The 10,704-nt window shown below is 33.5% G+C and overlaps 1 pseudogene; it reads left to right on the top strand.

Annotated features, from left to right (window-relative positions):
* Positions 1 to 530: 530 nt before the first annotated feature.
* LOC131537405 (uncharacterized) lies at positions 531 to 8,831 on the top strand (annotated as a pseudogene).
* The last annotated feature ends 1,873 nt before the right edge of the window (positions 8,832 to 10,704 follow it).

The following is a 10,704-nucleotide window of genomic DNA, read 5'->3' as shown; positions in this document are numbered from 1 at the left end:
AAACAGTTTAAAGCAGGTAAGACAAAATAACAACAACAAACCATAAAATGAACATAGCTATAAATACAAAAATAATCAATATAAAAAAGTGCTGGGGCAGTTACATCAATTTGAAAAGCTTTAGAATGGTTAGATTATTGTTTTTATAAGCTTCTTATTTTTGTGATCTCTCATTAGAAAAGGGTTACAAAATATATTTTAAGATCAGTGTTACATGATGGTTTCTTTTGAATTATTTTTGACTTATGAATATAAAACTGTGCTAAGATAATTAACAGATTAATGATGTAATTTTGTTTATCTGAAAAGTATGGCTTTTGAAAACAAAGTAAAATATCACGAGGTTCTTAATTTTGTGTTATGTCTATTTTAAAATCAACCCAAAATGATATGGAAAAAAGAACTAGATCTTTTTTATTTTAATGTTTTCTGATCACATTTGATCACACTATTCCTTGCTTTCACTGCACCCTTCCCCCCCGCGTAGTTTCAGGAAGTTTCTGAAACATTTTTTAAGTGAAAGTAAAAGCAAATTATGCCCGGCTACTTCTTCACATAATGTCAGAATGTCTTTGTTTTTCACTTACAGCAGATAAGTAGTGTTTTGCGTGATTTTGTATTTCAACATGCACTTACAAAAATGCACGTTTGTGGCAGCACTATTTATGATCTGTGAAGGTAAGTACAGTGTAATTCACGTAATAGTCATATGCATACAAAATTTTGAAACAAAACAGGTAGGCTAGCCTACTGTAGGCTATACGTAGCCTATCATGGAAGCGGAACGTATAATAGAGACTTCAATTGTAATATTTGTTCTGAATGTGTTCTGTTTTGTTTTTAGGGTTCTTAGTGAAAGGTCCTTCTGGTCCTCTGGTTGCTCCTCTGGGATCTTCGGTGGTTTTGCCCTGTTATGTTGATGAAGCCTTACCTTTGAAAGGACTGAAGGTGATCTGGGTACGAACAGATGCCAATACTTTAGTGCATGTGTTCCAAGATTATGAGTCTCGACCAGAAGCTCAGTATCAGGATTACCGTGACAGAGCTCATTTCTTCACTGATAAAATTAAACATGGAAACTTCTCCCTCCGTCTGGACAATGTGAGAGCTGAAGATAAGGGTTTCTACAGATGTAAGGTTTACACCGAGCAGGACTCTGAGGAAACTCTGGTCCAAATTAAATCAGTTGGTGAGTGAAAATCTTTTGAGTTCGGGCCAACATTTTCCAATGAATTTCACTTTATTGTATGATTCGATATTTTGTGTATTCTTCCAGAGCATCTGATGGTATCAGGGTCTAATCATCCCATATCTGCGTATGTGGGTGAAGATGTTACTATGAGTTGCTCTGTAGACTCTCACATCACACCTGAAGAGATTGACGAGGTTTCATGGAGGAAAACAGATAAAAATGAAATCATCCAGGTTCTGTTTTTGCAAAGAATAAAATAGTTCCATCAGATGAGCGATACAAAAACAGAGTTGAGTTCTTCACCGCTGAAATCTCCAAAGGAAACTTCTCTCTCAGACTGAAGAGTGTCAGAACTGAGGATAAAGGAGTTTATATGTGTCTAGTGAATGCCGGGAATTTTTCAGCCAACACAACTGCAGCACTGGAGCAATTGGGTGAGCAGGAAAAAAAGCCTAGTTTAGTTAAATGAAGATGTCATTGCATGCTCAGTGTTATTTGAATCAAGCTTATTGGCTTAATTTCTGATGCATATGCTTCCCATGATCTATTTGCTGGATGTTAATAACCTACAAATGATGTTGTGCATGTTCTCAAATGGGTTTTTCCAACTCTTTTCAGACTCTGGTCTATCAAACAAATTTAAGAAACTTGCCTGTTAAAAAAAAAAAAAAAAAAAAATCTGCATTATATACCAGTGGTGACTTTGCATGTTCTTTTTCCAAAGTGTTCATGTTTGTAACTGATTATTAACAAACTTGCACTTAATTAACTGCACTTAATGATTGGTTGGCAATTATTTTAGCAATGCACTGTTTACATTGTATAACCACAGTTGTGTTGATACTTCAATTTTAATGATTTAATGGTTTTCCTACATGAATCACTATACAGAGAATGTTGCACAATGATTTTCCTTTAATAAGTGAAAGCACTGCAATGTTTGTGTGTCACAGGTTTCTCTGGTTTACACATAATTGTGTTGATTCTCTGTATTGCTGCGTCTGCATCTGCACTGCTGCTGTCAGTTCTGTGGTGTCTAAGACACAGAACGCCAAATACATGTATGTTTGCACAGAAACTATTCTCATTTGTTTATTTGTTAGTAGGTTTATGGCTTTAAACAATTGGAGATATTCAGTACAAATTATATATTCTAAACAAATAACATTTCTGACTGAAATTCATTTCTCTCTACCTGCAGCCCTGATTCTTCAGATATGTGTAGTCTCTGTACCAAACCTTTTTATGTTTTTTGCCTTTTTGGTCTGGGGTGTTATTGAAGGTGAGTATCTCAGCCGTAATAATTCTGTATCTTATAACTGTTTGGTTATATCAATTTAGTTTCATTTAAATCGTAAAATGGATCCAATAATAGTTTTGTAGAACAAAATAAAAACATTTTTTTCCTTGATGTCATCCTTGTTATTAAATTCTCTGATTTTATTTGATTTTTTCTAGGATATCTGAGTGAGACTGTGGCCTGCTGTGCTCATTATTTCCTGAGGCCTCTCCTTCTGTTATGGACAGCCCCACATTCAGAACATTTCCCAGGTTTGTTCACTTTAATAAACATCATTAGATTATCAAAGTTAGTTCAATGATTTTCAGAATTTCCAGAGCAACTTTGCTAGCAAATAGACAAATGAACAGAAAACAAATGTTTCCAGAAGTGTAAATTCCTACAATGCCAGTCAAAAGTTTGGAATGTATCACAGTTTCCACAAAAATATTTGGCAGCACAACTGTTTTCAACATTGATAATAATCAGAAATGTTTGTTTGAATGATTTCACTGAGGACTGGAGTAATGATGCTGAAAACTCAGCCTTGATCACAGGAATAAATTACATTTGACTATATTTTCACATAGAAAACAGTTAAATTTAAATTGTAATAATATTTCACAGTTTACTGTTTTTATAGTATTTTTGATAAAATAAGTGGAGCCTTAATGAGTAATAATAGTCTTCTTTCAAAAAAAAAAAAATCATTTTGAAAGGATAGTTTCCATTCCACTCAATTTTGTTTGTTTGTTTTAATTACATTATACATTTTGTAATTGTTACAGGCAATCGTGAAACAGCTATCCACTGCATTGTTCATCTACAATATTCCCTCTTTACAAATGTTGTTTATTCAGGTAGGTGAATTTGAATATTTGGCCATATCGAATTATATGATACTGATGCCCATTAATGAAACTTTAAACGAGGATTTTGGGTTGAATACAAGTTAAGCTCAATCAGCAGCATTTGTGTAACTTAGTTTTAAAATACTGCAATGCAGTTGTTGACGATTGCTTATTTCTTCCTTTGTCCTAGTTCTTTTTAAATCGTTTTGGGAGAAAAGTCTGAGATATGAAGAATATGACAGAGTCCTGATAACAATCCTCTTTGGGATAATGATTATGATATGCATCGTCAATATCGTTTTCTGTAAGTTTTTCTGTATCATTCTTAGCCATAACCATGCTGCAAAAGCAAATGATAAAACATTTCATCAGCTCATCATGTTAATGTGTTACTGTCATTCATTTTAATTGTATCGCTGACACTGAACGTAGATTTTAGCTGTCACCTATGTAGAATTTACTTCAATTTCAACTCAAATTGGCTTAAATTTGCTGGAGAAAAACACAAGTTCACACAACACACCAACAGAACAAGCTATTTTTGTGTTATAACTTATTTCAGGCCGTTACTTTATTGCTGGGTTAGTCTTATTGAGGATATTTTTTTATACTAACCTCATATAATTCAATTCAGTGTATTTCTCTGTCCCAGTTGTTAAGTTTATTGTGCTTTTAAAAACCAGTTGTGATAAAGTTGAATAAAAGCATATATTTTTCTTTGACATAGTATTGGCTGAACTCATTAAAAATGAAGACGCCCGCATACATGCTGTATTAGACCTGGTCTCTGATATTGGTCATGATGTTCTGCCTCCATTACAACTCATCTTCCTGTTCTACGCTTTTGGAGCTGCCAGTGGAGGTAAGACCTTTTGATAAACCATGTGGATCTGTTTGTGTGAACAAAATAAGACAGAGACATTTGTGTAAATAAAAGAAAAAAAATTGACAATGAATCTGTATAATTGAGCCCAAATAGCCTACTAAATCTTTTTTTCTTTTTTCTTTTTTCTTTTCTATATACAGCACTTTTTGTTGTTGGAGTTTTTCCGCTGTTCTTAACTTTGACCAGATATAATTGGAACGAAACATGTGTAGAAAAACTAAAATGTGAGTATTTGATCAATTACTATCATAGATAAATCAATGAAACTCTCATGAATAACTCTATCTTTGCTGATTTTAAATTGCTTACTGTTGAATAAGAAAACAAATAAATGTCATCTTCAGGAAAAGTCAAATCTTCCATCTGCAGCTTTCTTTCCTTAATTTCTTTTTCTTTGCAAAGTTAAAAAAAAATAAATAAATTGCTTTTACTGCTATCTGAAATTTAGATAATACATAAACATTCTTACACTTTCGTCATTTCCAGGTTTACACTCGGTCAGGAGAGCAGCGTGGTTGATTTTCATGATTGCAGTAAATGCCATAATGGTCTATTCTTACCTCATAGCACTGAAAAAAGAAAAAGGTATAATAATGGCTACAATTATATAAAATGTCCATTTAAAATGAAAACTGTGAAGTGTTCATTTATTCCTCAAATTCGTTCCAATTGCAGATTGCGTTGGATGGGTCTGCGTAGCTGCGTTTCTTCAAGGTCTCTGGGGAATTGTCGTCCTGAAGCACTCTTTTGATAAAATTGGTACAGTATTGATTTATTTTTAATATTCTTGTGTGTGATGTTTTTCATCTCCAAGATGGCTTTCATCTTACATTAAGAGTCTGGTTCATTGAAGCTTGTCTTAAATGCTGGTTTGACCCTGGTCAGTTCCCTGCAAAGAATTTCCCCACGCAGATCTTGCTTCAGGTTCAAACGAATTGAAATTAAGCAAGAACATTAAAATGTTAATGAAATGCATTAAGATGTATATGAGTTTATTTGATCATTACATCAATTTCTCAGCTATGGATCCTCTGCAGTGAATAGGTGCTGTCAGAATGAGAGTCCAAACAGCTGATATCCATAATCCATTAATCCATGTGTGTTTTTTTTTTTTTTTTTAATCGTAGTGATGGATTTGTTTACTATAAACCTGCAACTTTTTTCTTCACAATTATACTTCGTGGATTACTTCTGGATTATTGTGATGTTTTTATCAGCTGTTTGGACTCTCATTCTGACGGCACCCATTCACTACAAGTTTATAAAGTATACTGTACTTTATTCTGTAGTTACATTTACATTTTTTTTAATTGCTGCAACCTTTTTTTAATTTTATTTTTTACATTTTTATCTGCATTCCAGATCTGCCTTTTAGACCCGTTGTCTACCTTATTGGGTCTGTTGGTGTTGTTCTAGTGAACTCTGTTGCACTGATGACAGAACTGATCATGAAAGTGGGTGAGTTAACACATAACCATCACACTGACCACTGAAAGGAAGTGAAACAGTTTAATTAATGTGAATCAAAGTCTATGATTACAGAAGTATAATCAAAACAATATTTAGGACTACATCTTTTATATTTACATTATGTTCCCACCTCCACATTTTATAAGACGGACGTCACATCATGTTGATGTGATTTGAGCTCATTGTGAAGAAGAACTTGAACACTTGGCAGGGTTTGGCAGGGTCTACTAGGTTTTACTAAGATATGTGAAAGGTTAAAGCAAATGCAGAGTTACCACAGAACAAGCACACTTTACAAATAGAGGAGTTTGTATGGTTTTTAGAGTGATCAAACTGTAACATCTTGATTCCTCAGTTAATGGTGAGCGTGCGATGGAGGATCTGAGAAAAGCTGTCTTTTCCTCTGAGTGCCTTTTTGTATCTTCAGTGCTGCTGTTAATCATTTTCGAACCTTGTGAGTAAAATTAGACTTATCTTTATAAACCATCACTGTTAATAATCTTTGATCACTGATGTTCGGGTCTCTGTTATTATTTTTTTGAACAACCAATGAGAAACATCTGAAAATGTGTAGGACATGTTTCTAGCAGTTCAGAAAGTACAGCCAAGCTTTTTTGAAGGTGTACTGTAGATTATCTAATAGCACTTTCTTTCTGAATCCACAAATCAGCCATTGCAATCTGATGAATTTAGTAAAGCTGTGCTTCAGTTGAGACTGATCAGTTGCACACTGATTCACTGAATATGTTTTCCACTGTTCTCCCCACAGACATTAAACAGTTTCAGCTGCATATTCAGGTTAGTATTATATATTTAAAGTTTGATATAAGATTTGTTATGTATTTGATTCTGACTGATATGGGATTTACAGCAGCCAACAGATATTATATGACGTTGTATTAATTTGAGATAGATGACGTTATAATGATGCAGCTGCGCTTCTTGGTTCTTCAAACAAGCAACTTTTAGTTAATGAGCAAAAAGTAAACAACAGAACATTCTTCCAGTATTTGAATTTTTCAGACAGGTTGTTGAATACACAGTTCTGGCATTATTTACTCACCTTGTCAATCCAAGCCTTGTGAAGATACTTTGAAGAATGTAAATGTAGATACTTTTTCACACAGTGTAAATAGGGTCCACATTTGGTTGCCAAATATCATGAAAAAATGAAAAATATCTTAGTGAGTAAATGATGACAGAATGAGCATTGTTGGGTCAATCAAGTCTTATTAGAGATAATCTGCATTATCATAATTTGTGGCAAACTGAATTTATACTGGTGCACCATTGTTGATGAAAATCTGCAAGAGCCCAGCAATCTTGAAATGGAGTGTTTCAACATCATTTTTCTGTAAAGCTAGTGTCAGAGCCATCTGTAATTTCATCTATAAGCGAACAAGATATTTTTTGCAGATATATTTTTAACTCCTGTGTCTCATCCTGAACACAGAATGAAGCTGCTTCATACAATCTATCAAATCAGAACCAGAACGCAACACAAATGAATGAACAGAGACCTCTGAGAGAGACTGAAGAACAGGAAAATGAGATAAACTGAGAGACGGACGAGACGCAGCCTAATTCAGAGCTTCAAGAATGAGTGCAATGAGAAAACAAGAAACAGATTCATCCTCACTGTTTATTTATCATGAGTCCCTTCAGAAGTCAAGCTGAGAGCTCAGTTTTTTTGTTAATTTGTTTTAAACGTAATGAATATTTACAGTGGCCCCAAAACGTTTGAACACTTAAAAACATCTGAATGTCATTGCATTAGAAAAAGATATCAAATCAAGTGTCATTAACTCACTTTACAATCAAACCATCTGACAGACAGAAGTATAGTGTGAGTTTGTGGTCAGTGGATCACGATGAAAGCGAATGTGATTCTCTTCACCTGTGTGAACTTGAAGTGAACTAGTATCACAGATCCACTAAAAATCACCAGCTGATTCAAACGCATTGAGACTTCAGACATGACGAAGAAACATGTATGAAAAAAGCTCCTGCAGACAGACACTTCTGTGATCTGATGAATCACATTCAGACTGTTTTAAATGTGACTGAACAAACACTTTTGGGATCCTGTAAACATGCAGCATTGCTTTTAATAATACAGTCCATAGACTGAAGGTTCAAAGTTGTGCTTCGGCAACTTGCAGTTCTGTGTTTCCTCATTTAATACCTTGCAATGCAGACTATATGTACAAAATGGTATGTACAGTAAGTCATTGCAACTTTCTTATAAGTTATGTGAAATTCGACTTGATATTTTCGAGTTGGTTTAATATAAATTATATATGCATGCATGAATATACGGTATATGTATAACACTAAATATGAAAATATATGCATATGTGAACACTATTAGTTGCACAAACTACATTTTACATGTCATTCAGTGCAAAAATGCAGGCTCTTGTCAAGGGAACCACAAATATGGAGCTGCATGACTCTCTTTGGTTCTTTACTGTGTAAAGCAAAACCTGTGTATACTTGTATAATAGTTCCACTTTTTATTTTTTTATTTATATACAATACAATTACATACTGTGTGTGTGTGTAATCTAGTATGTTGGTTGCCTCTTGTTGCTCTTAGTCGATATTCTGCTTTTTATATTTGTTTATGTGTATTGTGTATGTATGAACCATGCGGACCATGTTTCTGTACACTGAGTTAGCTCTGTTTTTATGTAAATTTGGGTGCTTGTGTGTTATTGCTTCAGTTTTTTAATGTCAGAAATCCACGAATGAGCTCTGCTGTCTTTCTATATGGAGATAAGGTTATTTGTATATTTCTATACAATAAATTGTATTATTTTTAAATTTGTTACATTTGTTAATGGTGCACAAACTTGTTGACTAAACAGTGTTTTGTCACATTAATAAATGACAACTGACAATTGCAATGTTTTAATTTACATTTCAGTTTGTCCTCGCAGTATCATTGTGTATTTGTTCGGATCTGTTCATGTTTTTACACTTTTAGAGTGACGACAGAACGGATACTGAAGTTAAGTGAGTTTCATTCTGTTATTATGAGACTATTTGCATGTATGAATTTCGATAACATCAAAGTCATAATGGTTTATATTAAATGTTGTCTCTACTGTAATATTTTTATTCCACGGTGAACAGTGAGTGTAAGAGAAGGATCTGAGAAACAGGCTACGTTTATTTCATCTGAAACTCTCGTGGCTTTGTCTCTGCTGATTTTATAAGTAGCTACCTGGTGAGTAGGGCATACAGTTCAATGCAATGTTATTTTAGTATCACTGATGAGTGATTTTTTTTGTTTGTTTGTATTTTTGTTCGCGGCTAGGCTATTTGCACTAAGTGCAAATAGCGATAGATGCTATAGTGCAAATAGCAATGGATTATTTACACTGAGTGAAAATAGCGCAGTATTTTCTTAGCAATATGCTATTTACACTACACTATGTAAAATTAGCAGTATTTCCTTTGCAATAGGCTAATACTGGTTAGATGCTATACTTAGTGCAAGAGGCAAGAGGTCACACCTGTGCAATAATCATGCTGTCTAATCAGCATCTTGATATGCTACACCTGTGAGGTGGATGGAGCATCTCGGCAAAGGAGAAATGCTCACTAACACAGATTTAGACAGATTTGTGAACAATATTTGAGAGAAATAGGCCTTTTGTGTACATAGCAAAAGTCTTAGATCTTCGAGTTCAGCTCATGAAAAATGGGGGCAAAAACAAAAGTGTTGCGTTTATAATTTTGTTCAGTGTATATTCTATTTTATTGTATTTCATTAAAAAAAAAAAAAAATTCAAGTAGGTCTAATTTTTTTTTTTTTTTTTTTTGAAGATAATAACCCTGGTATAGTGTCAGAGGCTAATCTTTTTTCCCCCGTCATGTTTTATACTCCAGCTTTGACATGAACAGAACTTGATTAGAGAATAAGGCCACATTTAAAGGAAGAGTTCGCTCTAAATTGAAATCAACTGACAAAAATTAAACTGTTTGTCATGCTAAAAAGATTTACTTGGTCAAACCAATTTAACTAACAATTCATAATTTTAAACAGTTTATGAAAATATTTGTATCATCTTTAAACAATATTATTGCATACATTTATAGATATGCATCCAATTTAATACCTGTTCCTGAAAACTAAATTCAGAATAAATGTTCAGAATATAATCTCAACATATCGTTTAAACTGTATTGTGCAGCACATTCACTGTATTGTGCTAAACATCTTTTGTGTTCTGCAGAAAAAGTCATTGAGGCTTGAGCGATGTGATCCATTCATGAAGTGCCATCTTTCTCTTCAGTTTCTTAGTATATCATAATTAATTATATAATATAATTAATTATCATAATGTTTAATAGGCATATTAAGATTTTATAAATTTTATTTTAGAAATAAGTTGACTGCCAGCAGATGGAGACTGCAGCTCATTTACTTTAACAGCATGTTGCATGCATATTTTGTTACAAAAATAACTTTCCATTACTTGTTTTGAGCATGATTATGTTTTGGACTCTGAAAGGAAATATTTTTAGACATTAATTGGTTTGTAAGATACCTATGAGAAAAAAAATAGCGAAGTGAATTAATTTTCTAGCTGTGCATTAAAGGGATAGTTCACCCAAAAATGAAAATTCTCTCATCATTTACTCATTTAAACCTGTATGAATGTCTTTGTTCTGCTGAACACAAAGAAAGAACTACTTGAGGGTGAGTAAATGATGACAGAATTTTCATTTTTGGGTGAACTATCCCTCTAAACAATGGACACTAGTGGAGTAAACCTTTCTCTGAAACTAAAAACCCTGAACTTTATAACTGCATTATTTCTAGTATGTGGCACACAGCAGTAGTAGAGCATTGTGAGAAATGTAGTTTACATAACTTTGAGTCAGACGAGTAAGTTTACATAGACAGGACTAATTTGATTTGTTTACCTGAATATATTTGAACACTGAAATTGTAGGAATCATGTTCGTTTTAGTGTTGCATCAAGTTCCTTTTAACAGAAAATCAATTCCGTCT

The sequence above is a fragment of the Onychostoma macrolepis genome, chromosome 03 (genome assembly GCF_012432095.1).
Source record: "Onychostoma macrolepis isolate SWU-2019 chromosome 03, ASM1243209v1, whole genome shotgun sequence".
Lineage (NCBI taxonomy): Eukaryota > Metazoa > Chordata > Actinopteri > Cypriniformes > Cyprinidae > Onychostoma > Onychostoma macrolepis.
Note: the sequence above shows the minus strand (reverse complement) of the source record. Positions and strands in the feature narration are given on the sequence as shown.